The sequence below is a fragment of the Tasmannia lanceolata genome, unplaced genomic scaffold (assembly GCF_043159265.1).
Source record: "Tasmannia lanceolata isolate RefF3 unplaced genomic scaffold, GAP_Taslan_0.1 ptg000037l, whole genome shotgun sequence".
In the NCBI taxonomy this organism is placed as follows: Eukaryota; Viridiplantae; Streptophyta; class Magnoliopsida; order Canellales; family Winteraceae; genus Tasmannia; species Tasmannia lanceolata.
In genome coordinates this window covers 45,839,915-45,856,787 of record NW_027518714.1, presented here as the reverse complement: position 1 = coordinate 45,856,787, position 16,873 = coordinate 45,839,915, and the positions used below count along the sequence as shown (strand labels likewise).

General features: G+C 37.5%; 1 pseudogene; it reads left to right on the top strand.

Moving 5' to 3' along the window:
• Nucleotides 1–13,049: 13,049 nt before the first annotated feature.
• Nucleotides 13,050–16,063, top strand: LOC143861136 (quinolinate synthase, chloroplastic-like; annotated as a pseudogene).
• Nucleotides 16,064–16,873: the final 810 nt, after the last annotated feature.

Genomic DNA, 16,873 nt, shown 5'->3' with positions numbered 1-16,873 from the left:
TTGAATTCCAGTAGCTGTATCAACCAAGGGAATGGGTTGATGATCCCATTATGTAAGTTGGTAACCTCACTTCCGATTGGTTGATGACCTATTTTGGGCTAGTTGATAACCTAAATTCCAACATTCCAGTAGCTTTATCAACCAAGGGAATTGGTTGATGATCCCATTCTGTGCGCTGGTAACCTCACTTCCGATTGGTTGATGACCTATTTTGAAGGAGTTGATAACCTGAATTCCAACATCCAGTAGCTTTATCAACCTAGGGAATGGGTTGATAATCCAATTGTGTATGCTGGTAACCAAATTCCTACTGTTGAGAAGTCCATTTTTTAGGGTGTACATGCAAGAGAGCAAGAACTAAATAGAGCACAAACAAAGAGCATGTCTATATATAAAAAAAATTGTTTGTGTATTTATGTTCCAATGACAACCATTCTTTACAAAATAACAAGAAGAAGTCATCACAGTATTTGAGTACATTCAAAAAATTCAATTACACCCATACAAGAAGAAGAGAGCTTGGCAAGGTACGCCCGACCTACTCTGTATGGGTGCAGAAGGCCCAATAACAGTTTGGTTAACTTGTTGTCTTACCACGGGAGGTTCTTTGCAACTTCTTCTATTGTGGCCAAGTTGTCGACATCGGGTATTGTTGTAATGTAATCCACCTTTCAATTCCCGATCCGTTATTCTCGTACGCGGCCTTCCTGGTGGTCGCTTTGTAATCGGCTGTAATATTGTCATCCAGGATTTTGGATTTAATTCCCATTGGGTTCTGTCTAGCGTTGGGTGCAAAACCTCAGCGTAAGTATCCCGATATCTCTCTACATGAAACCATTTCTTGCAGTAATCATACGCATCGAATTCTGTTATGCCAATGGCTGCCAATGGTGAATACGTTCATCTCCGGTACCAATACGTACTGCCTTAGGCCCTCAGCAACATAAAAAACCACCCCAACTATTTTCATTCTCCGTCTCAACAACCCCAAATGCTAATGGATATAAACTGTTATTACCATCGACCCCGATTGTAATCAATAAGATTCATAGATACTTCCCTCGTAGATGTGTCCCATGAACCAAAATTATAGGCCTGAGTGTTTGATGAAATGACCGTATGCTGGGACCAAATGTCCAAAATAAGCGAACAAATCGGTCATCTCCCCTAGGTCGTAAATCTCTCGCTCTAAAAATACGCATATAGGTGCCGGGATTTCTTCTCATCATCTGAACTGCAAGTGCAGGAAATATTCGATATGAGTCCTCCACATTCCCACACTTAATCTCAAGTATGATGTTCATCGCGTTGTACGCTTTACAATAGCTTATACTTATACCCCAATGCATCTTGATATATTCTCGTTTGATCCTCGTCCTCACATCATTTGGGCGAGCGAATAAGCGTAAACATGTCTGAGCAACCCAAGCTGCTGTGACAAGAGGGTGATCATTGCCCTTTAATTGAGTTGTACATGTGTGGTCAAGGACAAACGACTTCACTAACACACAAGTCATATGGTTAGTACCCGTTATACGCCATTTGCAACCTTCTACCTTGCATCGAACGGCATACTTCTTCGGTGTTGACTTTGACCTAACGAACACATACCTCTGTCGAATAACATACTCTTTCACAACCTTCTTGACGTGTTGCATATTAGATAACATTGCCCCAACCGTTAACTGCTCAAACTGAAGATTATTAGCATCTACATCATGGACCCCAACAAACATCCCATCTGCTTCCATTGGCCGACTACAGTCAGTCGGAACCGGTTGAGAACCCCCTCTGATAGAAGAATCTGCACTGATAGGCTGAGTGCATGGACTAACACCGATCTTTTCATGATCGTCATCCTCCTCCTCCTCCTCCCCATCATCATCGTAATCATCATCATTACCATTGTCATTATCATCATCATTTCTTTCTTCTTCTAAATCTAAACCCTTCACACAGAAACCATCTTCAAAAACATTACTGAAGTCCACTTCAATATCTCCCACATTTTGGAAGTCATCGATACCTTCAGTAACATGGTTGGCATGCAAACCACTTGCCAATGTTTCATTTAAGTCAATTTGAAACCTGCATAGTTCGACAATATATAATCAGTTTCAATCCATATGATTAATTCATAAATTGAAATATGAAAGTCTTGAAAGATTGCCAAATAACTACAATACCTTACGCCGGGTTTTGCTGGAGCACCTCCCATCTCTTCACTTACATATCTTCCATCAAATTCACTTTCGCAGTCTTTTTGCAAGTCCACTTCAAAAAGCGGACGTTTTTTAGACGGAATCGAAGTAGAAGGAATGTTACGATTAAGAGAGGGTCTACTGGTACAAATATTGTTTGGAGGAAGCATTGACAAATTCAAAGAATTATTACCATTGTCAATTATGCTCTTCGTTAAGTACATCATCACAGAATTGAACATGTATCTGTCAAACATCCACAACATTGTTTGGAGGACATCATCGTCATCGACATCAATTAAAGTGACTATATATGGATCGACAACATATCGACATTTTATCGATAGTGAAATTTGCCTTTCTGTAACACCAATTCTTCTTTGGATTTCAGCTCGAATTCGTCGAAATTGATTCCGTGGCTGACCGATAACAATATCTTCTTCCCCCCGACATATTCCCAAGAAACATCATCCTTCAAATCCCCATTAAAGTGTAAAAGAAGAGAAACCATTGTTTTGGACATTTTTCTAAAATTGTACACAGGGGTTCTAAACAAAGTTTATCAAGCCTCTGAAAGGGGTTATCAAGTTGTTGTTAAAGGGCCTTCTCATCTCTCCTTGAGGGCTATTCAAGTGTACACAATGGGTTGTCAAGTTAATAAATGGGGTTATGGACTCTAAATGGGGGTTTCACTACCTCAATGGGGGTTTGCAAGTCAATACAGAAGGTGTTCTAAGGGGATTATCAGGTCCCTAAGGGGGTTTCAAGTAGTAAATTAGGGGTTTTCAACTCTCTATGCAAGTGTGTTTTCAAGTACCTAAAGGGATTACCAAGTACATAAAAGGGGAATTACCAAGAATGTACAAGGGCTTTTCAACCCCTTCCAATGGGGTTACCAAGCCTCTCCGAGGTGTATAAAGTGTCAAAACATGTTTATCAGGTAAATATATGGGACTTACCAACATCAAATAAGGGATTATCAAGTGCAAAAAATTGTAATTCCTGTACAAAAGGGTTTACATAAACCATCTATATTCGGGTAATCAAACACTAGTACCAACTTTATTAGCAGGGTACCAAATCTAGAAGTGATTCAACTCACTTGTAGCAACTCTATAAGAACGGTTTCATAGATAATAGAAGCACAAGCCCTAAGTCACCATTTTAAAAGGGTTATAAGATAGGGTTATCAATCACAATAAAGACAGGGTTATCAATCACAATAAAGACAGGGTTATCACACACAATACAGACAAGGTTATTATCACACACTAAAGAGAGGGTTTAAACGCATTAATGGTAGCACAAATTCTAAGAGAGTAGATAAGCTACTAACCTTCACTTACACTTCGTGGGTTTCAGGCGTTAATGGAAAAATCTGCAAGAGGAAGGCGGTAAATTTTAGTAGGTGAAAAGTATGAAAGAGAAAAATCTACTCTAACGTGTTCTTTTTGCCATGAGGGGTATTTGAGTATAAGGCCATGTCAGAAAAAGGTGTTTTGACCTCCTTTCACAAGCTTTTAAAATGGTGTAACTCATCCACTATTTTGGCATTTTTGTATCACCAATTGACAATTTCCATATATATAACCAAGTGAACGTTGAGTTCTTGTTGTATACACTAGAATGGTGAATATACCACCTTCGCAAACGTCTCTCTCATCGAAGCTGAAACGATTGGAAATTGAATTAAATTGCAAAACTTTCACACCATTACGTATAAAATATTTAAATAAGCGGCTTATAAAGAAGTCAACAATTGAAATTTGATTCAAAATTTAAAACCTTTAAGGCATTAAAATATTAAAATATCCAACATGTTGGGAATGCAATATATAGTAATTTTTTATTCACCTGCCATCTTACCTTCTTCTCTTGGTAGTTGCACTCCTTACCCTTGGATTTTCGGTTACCAAGTGGGGATAACACGTGTAGCGGACCATCACAAGCTGGATCCATATAGAAGATTCGCTACATGTGTGGTTCGCACATGCAACCTCAAAATTCGGTCAATATTGGATTTGTCACTTAAGGCAACATAAAAACTAATAATAACACCACCATGTTAGTAATCAATCCCTGTAAATCCACCACCATGGTCTAATTACATGAAAAAATTTAAATGCTAGAAAATCAGTGGGCCCCACTTTTTAAAATATGGGAGACAGGGTTGACGTATGGCCTTCATCAAGCCGTTCAATTAACTGGCCATGGCACAAATTGGTTGTACCCCCACCCTATTTTCGTAGGTTGATCTCCGTCCAAATAATGGATGACAACATAAATGGGCTACACCCGTCAAATCATTTCTCAAAGATAATCCAGACCATTCAATTTATGGTCCAAAATGTAAAGTGTTTGTGTCCACACATCATTTCTATGGAATGATCCAAACCACTCAATTTGGATGATCTAAACTGTTCATTTAGTGGATCACTGGGTTGCGCCCTCTAAATCATTTCTAATGCACAATCCGAGCCATCCAAATTGTAGATCTCGATGTAATTTAATCGTAGCCCCAACTATTTTCATGGGCTGATCTAAACCACTCAGTTCATGTGCCACAATGCAAATTAGTTGTGCCCATTAAACCAATTCCATATGAAGATCGTGGCCATTGGTTGCATCCCACACTTGGATTCGGCTAAGATTTTTCCATACTTTAAATTTTCTTTGAAATTTTCTTTCATTAGCTCCATTTTCCTTGGAAATTTAGGACTAACCCTGAAACACCAAAAACAAACAAAATACCTTAGTAGTATCGCCCTAAACAGAAAATATGCATGTTTTTCCTACCTACAATTCACACATAAATTTGCTCCTCAGTGGCAGTTGATGGTAGGATCTTCATCAACGTTCCGAAGACTAAAAAGGAAAAGATTGTGGCTGTTGATGGTGGGTTTTTTTTTTTTACACTATTACCATTTCTACTTTCTTTTCACTAGATGCTTTATTAAAATAAGGTTTGTAGTATGTGCATATGTTTTTGAAATTAAACTCCATCATAAGTATTTTTTGAATGTGTCTGCACCATACACTATTGCCTAGAAAAACCTGCCATTCTTTTTTTTTTGGTATAGGTAAGCAGGGATCAAACCTCGCGGCAGTATCTTTTGTAAAAGGTGCCTTGCCCCCTTTTATCCTCCTTGGATGAAATCTTCCTTGTGTTCTATTCATTGTGATTGAAATTAAAATTGCCAATTCATTTCTTTATTAAGTTGGTAAACTTCCTTATATTCTATTTATTGATTGAAATTAGAGAAAATGACCAAAAAAAAGGGCTTTAATGTGATAATGATGTGTCAAGGGGGGAGAGTTCTAAATGACCAATGTAGAGTGATAGTGACTGGTTTGGGATTTTTAAGACAAATCTACCCCTCAGTTCAAAATCGTGGTTTTTACCCCTCAAAAGTTTACTTTTTTAGTTTCACCTCTCTCTCTCTCTCTCTCTCTCTCTCTCTCTCTCTCTCTCTCTCCGGCCGTCGGTGTGATCTCTCTGGCGTTTCTCTATCTCGACGGCACCCTCTCTCTCGACGGAACCCTCTCTCTCTCCCTCTCTCCGGCCCTCTCTCTCCCTCTCTCTCCGGTAGCCTCTGATTCTGAACGAACCTCCTCTCACAGGTTGGTAGTCACTCCCTCTCAGTTATTTTTTGAGATTTTAAGTTAGGGTTTTGAGAAAATCAGTTTAGAAACAAAAAATTAGGGGTTGTGAGAAAATCAGTTTAGGGGTTTTGGAAAAATCAGTACTCTCTCTCTCTCTCTCTCTCTCTCTCTCTCTCTCTCAGCTGCGAAAATTAGCAACTAAACCCCTATTTTTTAGAAATCTATGGTTTAAAGACCTAAAGTTTTGTTTGCTGGTGACTCTCTTGTTTGGCTCCGACTCCTTTGCTATATTCGGAGTCTCTTTGTGGATGTTTTGGGCTGTATTAGCTTTATATTCGGAGTCTCTTAGTATATGGATGCAGTTATTTGCAAATAGCATGAAAGTTTTATTTTCAGCATCTAAAATGAAACCTGTGTTGCAAACTTCATTCATGAAGAGAAATAAAGAGAGAGTGAACAATTTTCTTACCCGCAAATCCAACGCCGGAGCTGTTATATAATCAACCATTTTCTGGGTACAAATTAAAGCCTGTACATTATAGGGTATAAAACAATAAAATTTCTCAAAAAGCATATCTACACATAATGCTAAGCCATTCCCATATAAATTCATAATCTTCAGATGAATCCTCACTGGTTGAATTGCTGAGTGGTTGATTGCTCCCTAATCCAGAGGTTTTGGAGCCGCATCTAGTTGACGACCCCGGACTTCTTGAAGAAATCTAACATTGAAACAGTATTGGGTGCAAAAACAGGTCACCTACAAGGAAAATTCAACACGCCAGCAAGTTGTTTAAATGTTTCATTTGATTTTATGCATGGTCTTGAGAAAAATTCACATTCTAATGGTTCAAAAGAAAACAAAAATTACATACCAGAAGGCAGGCATGATAGAGCTCGAAACAGTTTCTATCAACGAAATCCAAGTCCCTTCAATTCAAATGATCCCAAAAATACAAAAAAAGGAATCATACTTTAAAGAACGGGGGCAAGCGGGATAGGCCGGGCCTGCAATAAAATTTACAAGAATAGTTTAAAGCCGGCACGGGTTGTATCGAGGATCATAATATAAGAGAAAACACAAGTCAAAAAATTACATACCGGTTTTCCATTGGTGTGGAAGGCCCGATTGGGACCGCGTTTGGCTGAGGAATTACGATTGGTGGATTCTTGCACGATCTCTTATTATGTCAGAGTTGACCGCAAGTACCGTACTTATGGTGCACTCATTTTGCATCCCTCTCTCCGTTCTCACTTTTTTCGGTCGGCCTGGCTGTCGTCTTGATTTTGGCAGCAATACCAACTGCAATGGATGGGTAGGCTCCGGCCATTGCGATCGGTCTAACGTGGGATAAATTGCTCCATCATAAGTCCTCCGATACGTATCGGCATGATACCATTCCTCGCAGTAACTGTATGGGTCTCGTTGGTCCAGTCTCATGGCTGCTATCGCATAGGAGCACGGCATTCCCATCGTTTGGAACAAACGACACATACATGTTTTCTTTTCTAAGTCTACCTCATCAACGTGGTACTTGGACTTGACCTCATATACGGTCCAACCACACTGGTGCGCCATATAACCACCTGCTAGAATACGTTCATCGGCCAACCAATCTTCCGCCTTTGGGGTCAAACTAGTCGTCCACGTTAAACATATGATATCTCACAAATTATTGGTTTAAACCATTGATGTTTCAAACTTTAGGAGTTTAAACCAACAATGTGTGAGAAATTATTTGTATAAACAATTGATCTTTAAAAGATTAGGAGTTTTATGAACTGATTTGTTATATATTACGGGTTTAACCCAATGAATTCTCAAAAATTATTGCTTCAAACCATTTATTTCTCAAACTTTAAGGGTTTAAGCCAATAATGGGTTTGAAACTATAGGTTTTAAACCATTGATTTTTAAAAAATTAGGGGTTTTCTCAAGTGGTTTCTGAAATATTAGGGGTTTAATCCAATGATTTCTGATAATTTAAGTGTTTCAACCAATAATGTATGTGAACTTATAAGTTTAAACCAATAATTTGTGAAAATTTACGTCTTCATCAAATGATTTACAAAATACTTATGGTTTAAACCAATAATTTGTTATCAATTGTTTGTATAAACCATTAATGTTTTGAAAATTTGGGGTTCATTCAACTGATGTTGGGGTTTAAACCAGATATTTCTCCCAAAGTAATTGTTTAAACCATTAATAGTTCAAAACTTAGTTTTTTAAATCAATAATTTCTGACAAATTGTAGGTTTAGACCATGAAGTTTTAAGACAGTAGGGGTTTTCTCAACTGATTTTTGAAAATATTAGTGGTTTAAACCAATGATATCTGACAAAATGGTGGTTTAAACCATTGATTTTTCAAATTTTAGTGGTTTAAACCAATAATGTGTCTTAAATTATTTCTATAAACCATTGATCTTTAAAAGATTACGAGTTTTCTGAACTGATTTGTTATATATTACATGTTTAACCCAATGAATTCTCAAAAAATATTGCTTCAAACCATTTATTTCTCAAACATTAGGGGTTTAAACCAATAATGGGTTAGAAACTATAGGTTTTAAACCATTAATTTTTTAAAAATTAGGGGTTTTCTCAAGTGGTTTCAAAAATATTAGGGGTTTAAACCAATGAATTCTCATAATTTAATTGTTTCAACCAATACTGTATGTGAACTTATAAGTTTAAACTATTGATTTGTGAAAATTTACGTCTTTATCAAATGATTTACAAAATACTTATGGTTTAAACCAATAATTTGTTATCAATTGTTTGTATAAACCATTAATTTTTTGAAAATTTGGGGTTCTCTCAACTGATGTTCGGGTTTAAACCAGATATTTCTCCCAAAGTAATTGTTTAAACCATTAATAGTTCAAAACTTAGTTTTTTAAATCAATAATTTCTGACAAACTGTAGGTTTAAACCATGTAGTTTTAAGACAATAGGGGTTTTCTCAACTGATTTTGAAAATATTAGTGATACCAATGATATCTCACAAATTAGTGGTTTAACCCATTGATTTTTCAAATTTTAGTGGTTTAAACCAAAAATGTGTCAGAAATTATTTCTATAAACCATTATCTTTAAAAGATTACGAGTTTTCTGAACTGATTTGTTATATATTACATGTTTAACCCAATGAATTCTCAAAAATTATTGCTTCAAACCATTTATTTCTCAAACATTAGGGGTTTAAACCAATAATGGGTTGGAAACTATAGGTTTTAAACCATTGATTTTTTAAAAATTAGGGGTTTTCTCAAGTGGTTTCAGAAATATTAGAGATATAAACCAATGATTTCTCACAATTTAAGGGTTTCAACCAATAATGTATGTGAACTTATAAGTTTAAACCATTTGTGAAAATTTAGGTCTTTATCAACTGATTTACAAAATACTTGAGATTTAAACCAATAATTTATTATCAATTGTTTGTCTAAACGATTAATTTTAAAAAACTTAGGGGTTTTCTCAACTGTTTTTGGGGTTTAAACCAGATATTTCTCCTAAAGTATTTGTTTAAATCATTAATAGTTCAAAATATAGTGGTTTAAATCAATAATTTCTGACAAACTATAAGTTTAAACCATGAATTTGTCAAAAATTTGATATTTCCCAACTGTGTTTCTAAAAATTTGTTGTTTAAACCAATGATTTTTCACAGATTACTAGTTTAAACCATTGATGTTACAAAATTTAGGTGTTTAAACCAATACTGTCTGAGAAATTATTAGTTTTAACCATACATTTTCCAATAATGTGTTCCCAATAACTTAAGGAGAACAATAAGTGAAAAAAATTAGGGGTTTTCCAGACTTTATGGGAACAATAACTGAAAAAATTGAAGGAGAAATTGACAGTGAGAGGGGCGACCCGCCATGTGGGGAGCACCCTCTTTTGTGCCGGTGTCGGGGAAAGAGAGGGCCGGAGAGAGAGAGAGAGAGAGAGAGAGAGAGAGAGAGAGAGAGAGAGAGAGAGAGAGAGAGAGAGAGAGAAGAGGTTTGGGATTTTCAAAATAAAATAGGTGAAGAGAGAAGTGGTTAGGGGTTATAAAAATAAAAGAGATGAAAGGTAATCATCACCTGCAATTTGATTTGATAGGGGGAGAGAGAGAGGGAGAGGGAGAGGGAGAGAGAAAAACGTATAGTGAGGGGCATTCTCATCCAAAAAACTCTACATTGGTCATTTCCAAGTCTCCCCTCTTGACAGGTCATTGTCATATCAAAGCCCTTTGTTTTTGTCATTTTCTCTTGAAATTAATATTGTCAAAGCATTTCTTTTTTTCTTTTTCATTTAAAAAAAATCAGTTTTAATCTATCCATTTATAATCATTTACTATTTTGGTCGCCCCGTGCATCCCACGGGCTGTTAACTGGTTATAATTATTTCCGTATAAGTTAATCATTTTTCTTCTTCGTATATTGATTTGTTGGGACATCTCAGCATTTCTTTCTATTTGTCTAAACCAATGGAAAAGGAAGGTGATATTTTCACCCCTCTACAGTACGCATTCGCCCCCTTATAATGTAACAAAGTCACGTGTCGAAATCGAATCCAAACACCAAACCAACTAGTAAGTCAAAATAGGCAAAAACCAATTGCTTTCTTCCCACTTTTTTGGGTTTGGCTGCCCAAATCAATCCATCCAAAAAATACAAATAAGAATGCTAAAGACATCATTGGCCATCTGTCTCTTTGTTGACAGTCATTTTTTGGGCCTCATGCATGTAGACCTGGCAAACAGGCGGGCCGGGCAAACCCGGCCCGTTTACGGGTCACTAAGTTTGGACCCACACCCGGCCCGTATGGGCCTGGTTGATCTGTGGGTCACCCGGATTTTTGACATATATTTTAAGATTTTTTTTGTTTGCGGGTCACCCAGATTTTTGACATATTTTTTAAGATTTTTTTTGTTTGTACAGGGATTTGCTAGCCACCTTCGCCAACCATTTATGTTCACTGTTTGAAAGATTTGTCTTATTGTCGACGTGGTGCAAACAGAAGTACGATTTGTGAAAAGTTGGTTACCAATAAATAATAGCAATAAATAATAATCATGTGGTACTAAGTTTTAAATGAGAAATTACGGAAAAATGGTAGCAAAGTAGTAAAATTAAGAAAAAAAACCGAAAAATATACTGAGATATGACAATTACTGAAAAAACTACAAAGAAAATGCAAAAATTATGACAATTACTGGAAAAAAAAATCAAAAGGTACCAAAATAAAACCTTTTGCACTTCTCTACAGGCACCCGCGGGTCCACCCGGCCCGGCCCAGTTTTGACTGGCCGGGTGGACCTGCGAGTCAATTTCAAACGGGTCAATGATTAGTGACCCGGACCCGTAATTTACGGGCGGTCCGGGTTGACCCGCGGGTCCGGGTCACTTTTTGCCAGGTCTACATGTATGCTACTTTTTTTTTTTTTTTTATGACGTAGGGTGTCCCCACCCCACTTTGTAGAGTAGGACCAATTCCCTCCGGATGCGGGCAATCACCCGTAAACCTCACGCGCATTGACCATAGTTTAAGCCAAAGAGCCACCTTGACATGATTGTGTTGATTCAACCGAATAACACATGTTCGGCCCATTGTCATTAATCCCAACTTAACCCATAAACCTCGTTACTGTTCAGAAAAGAAATGCTAAACTGTTGATTTTTATGCTAAACCTCATTAATCCCAACTTAACCCATATTGTTCGGGTGATGCAAACCATTCAATTGATTGGCCCTCACATAGATAGGGTGTCCACAAAAAATCAGCTCCATAGGATCATCCCAACCTTACGATTTGTGGAGGTAAAATGGACGTGTATGAACCTTCACAAATTTGTTCATTTTTTGCCTCCACGGTTCGAAGGGTTAGGATGATCCTATGGAGCTGATTTTTTGTGGACACCCTATTTGTGTGAGGGCCAAGCAAATGAATGGTTTGGATCACCCAAACAATGTGGGCCTCCACTGTATTTTAAGCTAGTGTGTAGATAACTTATCTACACTTGTGTGTAGAAACCGTTTTCTCTTATTTCCGTATACGTTAATCATTTTTCTTCTTTGTATATTGATTTGTTGGGACATCTCATCATTTCTTTCTATTTGTCTATACCAATGGAAAAGGGAGGTGATATTTTCACCCCTCTGCAGTACGCATTCGCCCCCTTATAACGTGAAAAATTCTCACTACTATTTTGTACCCGTTTTATCTTATTATAATGAAACAAAGTCACGTGTCGAAATCGTATCCAAACACCACACCAACTAGTCAGTCAAAATAGACAATAACCAATTGCTTTCTTCCCACTTTCTTGGCTTTGGGCCGTTTGGCTGCCCCCAAATCAATCCATCCAAAAAATACAAATAAGAATGCTAAAGACACCATTGGCCATCTGTCTCTTTGCTGACAGTATTTTTTGGGCCTCATGTATGCAACTTTTTTTTTTTTTGATGACGTAGGGTGTCCCCACCCCACTTTGTAGAGTGGGACTAATTCCATCCGATGCACGCAATCACCCGTAAACCACGCGCATCGTGGAAGCCCAGGGGTATTTGAACTCTCGTCTCTGGGGAGCATGCCCAAGATTCTAATCCAAAGAGCCACCTTGACATGATTCAAACCTTTACATTATCGGATGTGTTGATTCAACCGAATAACAAATGTTCGGCCCATTGTCATTAATCCCAACTTAACCCATAAACCTCGTTTTACTGTTTAGAAAAGAAATGCTAAACTGTTGATTTTTATAGTTATTTATCTTACGGATGAGATGTCCATTCTACAAGGGACCAAGATAGTTTACAGGAATGATCTTAATTACATATAATGCCCCCCTTGAGCGACCCAAAACAAATTATTAAGTTAATGTGGGACTGCTACCACAAATAACTTAGCCAACAAAGTGAGAAAAGAAAGCCTGCCTCTATCATTCACTGCACGAGATTTGGTCAAGAAAGGGCAATATGTTAGTGTTAGAAATGCATGAACCAAAAAGATCTCACTCGCCATGAGAAATCCATAATCCAAACGTCACTCTATATCTCACCACATGAGATTTGGTCAACTAAAGGCCACGATAGATAGAAAGAAGATCTATGAAGAAGGTCCCACTTGACATTTCAAGCATTCAAAGCAAAACTCTCTCTCTCGACTCTCGACTCTCGACTCTCGACATGTCTATAAATACATTGTCTTATTTCATAACAACAAAACTCAAAAACAGAAAACAGAAAACAGAAAACAGAAAACAGGAAAAAAAAAAAAAAGAAGGCTAAACCGTTAATTCAGAATGGATTCTGCAACCTTGGCAATCCGACCATCTTCTTCTTCTTCTTCTTCTTCTTCTTCTTCTTGCTTGCTGAGATCCCGAAACCCTATCCCTAATTGGAAAACCTCCTTTCTCAAGTTTGCAAAACGCGCACACACCACTAACCCCATCAACAGCAGCAAAAACACTAGCTCTTTCTTCTCTGCGAAATCGACCATTCCAAACCCTAACCCTAATTTTCGTTTCTCTCTCTCCTCCACCTCTGAATCTCCGTCGAACGACTCTGAGCTACCTAGCTGCAAGCTCCAACGTATAGTCTCCGAGTTCCAATCTCTACCAGAACCGATCGACCGAGTAAAACGGCTTCTCGACTACGCAACACTCCTCCCCCGATTCTCCGACTCGGACCGAGTCCCATCAAACCGAGTCATGGGTTGCACAGCGCAGGTCTGGTTAGCAGTTTCAATGGATGATGATGGCAGGATGCGTTTTTCAGCCGATAGCGATTCGGAGATTACTAAGGGATTCTGTTCTTGCTTAATTTTGATCCTTGATGGGGCATTACCAGAGGAGGTATTGGGGCTGAATATGGAGGATTTGGGGGCGTTGAATGTTGGATCACTGCCCGGTGGCACCCATTCGAGGGTCAATACATGGCACAATGTGTTGATGAGTATGAAGAAGAGGACAGAATCGCTTGTTCCAGAGAGAGAAGGAAAGGAGTTCATGGATCCTTTCCCTTCGTTGGATGTTAGAGAGGATGACATTGATGCAAAGGGGAGCTATGCTGAAGCTCAGGTTAGAATTCGTGTTGTTTCTCTATTGATCTTGTTGTCATTTTTTATGTTTGGATTTATGTATTTATGTACTTTGTTCAAGGAAAAATGATAAGGGGAGTGGAACTTTTATAAGAATTGAGTGTTACTTACCTTGGAATAATTGAAGATATAGGTGAAATTGAAGAGGCGGAAAAAAAATGTTTCATTTTGACGTTTGAATATGTAGAGGAATGGATAATTTAAATCAGATCTTAATCTTTGAAGAAAATACTAAAACAATTGGCTTGTTATAATTCATTCACACCCGTTCGGGTCTTGAGAAAATTATTTTTTCTGTGTGGATTTGTAGTTTCATTTGTGGGACAGACGTTAAGAAATGTAAATCAAGAATGATTGATGAAGGACGATGAGAAATGTAAATCAAGGGTGATTTGTGGGTCTGTCATGCCTGGTCCAATCTTTGGTCTCTAGAATTTGAAAATCATTTTGCTTCTAGTGAAAGGATTCATGAACCAGGAGCGGTAGTCTTACCTAGGAAGAATATTCTGGTTCTTAGGATTCGGAAATACTTCTAATCATTAGTGGCATTCTCAGAATGGAATTAAACAACAACCATTAAAACAAATAGTAATTGCATAAAATTGTTCAGAAGCAGTTTGGTCAGTGGGGCCTTGCAAAATTGAAAAAGAGTGTTTTGCTATGTTGTGGAAATATGCTTTTCTGTCAAAAGAAAATGTGTCAAAACCCTGCTCATTGGAAGTCCTACCGTGAGCACACAGAACTTCGTCAGGAATATCTTAATAGAAGAATATAATTGCATTCATGAAGGAAACCAAATGAAATTTGTCATTATAAATAAGCAATATCCGTTTATTTATACAGATATTTGCAGAGAGGCATAGGTGATGGAATGTTCCTCTGATATTTTCCTGACATTATGTTCTGTCCCTTTCGTTCATCATGCTGCTCTGTGGAACTAGTCACTAAAAGCATGATTTGTTAGAAAAGGTTGGTGGCTGTTTAATGTGTGTGGCATGAATAAACAGAACCATTTACAATTTTGCTTCTCTCCGAGGGAAAAAAGAGTTGTTTTCTTTTACTTTTCTTTAATTTGAGTTAGTTTCTTGCATAGTAACTGGAAACTCGATGGGCGGGTGGGAAACTCGTTTTCCCTCAAACGCGTGTCAGAAACATTTGTGAAACGTGATGAAAAAATAGGGGAAATTTTCCCAAATGCATGAGAAACATATGGGAAAATATGAGAAACTTATGTGAAACATGTGTGATACGTGTGGGAAACATATGGAAAACTTGTAGAAAATGTATTGAAAAGTGTGGGACACATGTGAAACTTACGAAAATCGTTTTGTAAAAAGCACACCAAAAAATTGTGGAATATAGATATTGAAAACAATAGCATATATATTGTAATAAAAATAAAAATAAGAAATATTCAAATAGAAACTTGAAATTAACAAATTTTAAATGTACAAACCATACACTTTGTATTCCTCGTCTTTCATATGTTTTCATTAACGTTTCTGTGTTGTTTTGAAATGTTTCTAATGCATTTCATAAGACGTTTCTTAATGCATTTCTCATACGATTCTCTATCGTTTTTCCATTTCTCATTTCACCTTTATTTTTTCCCTGCGTTTCTCGATTCTTTTTTACGTTTCGCTTCCCAAATTCGTTTCCCACCCTGATAAATATGGTTTCTTGGCTGTAGCAAAATTCTAAGTTCAATTATAGTATAATTTCAGGCACAGTTTTTGTTCCCGGACGAGTTAAAGGTTAAAGAACTTGCCAGTTTGTTAGAGGAGAAGAAAATTGGCATTGTTGCACACTTTTATATGGATCCAGAGGTCCAAGGTGTCGTAACTGCTACACAGAAGCAGTAGCCACACATCAGTATATCTGATTCCTTGGTTATGGCAGATATGGCAGTCAAGATGGCAAAAGTTGGATGTCAACATGTCACGGTTCTTGCCGTAGATTTCATGTCGGAAAACGTACGTGCAATCCTTGACCAGGCCGGTTTTGGGAAGGTATGTCTATATTTCTCAATAATGTCTTTCCTATTTTCTGGCATTTATAAAATGAGGGATTTGCTAGGGAATTTCATAGAAAGGCATTTCACGGCTGAATGTTGCATGAGAGAACAGTTTGAGTGTTTCAGTTGGCACCAAGTTTGAATGTCCAAATGCGAATGACTTGATGTTGATGGCCTCCGCAATTCTCTTCAGTAATCCCGCCAACTTATGTGAGAAACTTTCATTGTATGTTCTTATGGTCAAAGGTTATAAATTTTGATTTTGATTTCAGTTTTAGTTGCGAAAAAAGAAATGTTTCTTTTTCAGTTGGAAATTTTTGCGGAAATCCTGTAAAATAATAGAAACATATGGAATCACATGCAAATGATAAACTATGATAAAATTTAAAGATGAAACTTTAGAAAATGCTAGAATAATCACAAATACACACTCAAAAAAAATCAAGACATAAGCAAGACAATTATTCATAATAGTTTAAAAACATTGAACATGACCTTTGAAGTAAAATACCTACCAAGTTGAAGGGAAAGTTTTATAAGACAGTTGTGAAGATAGCCATCTTGTGCGGCTCAGAATGTTGGGCCACCAAGAAGCAGCCTGTGCATAAGATGATTGTAGCGGAGATGCAAATGCTTAGATGGATGTGCGGCCACACAAGGTTAGATCGAATTAAAATGAAGACATCCGTAAAAAAGGTGGGGGTGGCAACAATTGAGGAGAAGATGAGAGAACACCGCTTAAGATGGTTTGGGCATATCCAACGTAGGCCTTTGGATGCTCCAGTGAGAAGAAGTGACTCGTGCCAAGTTCATAGAGTAAAAGGAGATAGGGGCAGACTGAAAACAACTTGGGTAGAAACAGTGAGGAAAGACTTGAGGGCTAGGAACATAACAGAGAACATGACCTTGGATAGGATAGAATGGAAGAAAATGATCCATGTAGACGAACCCAACTAGT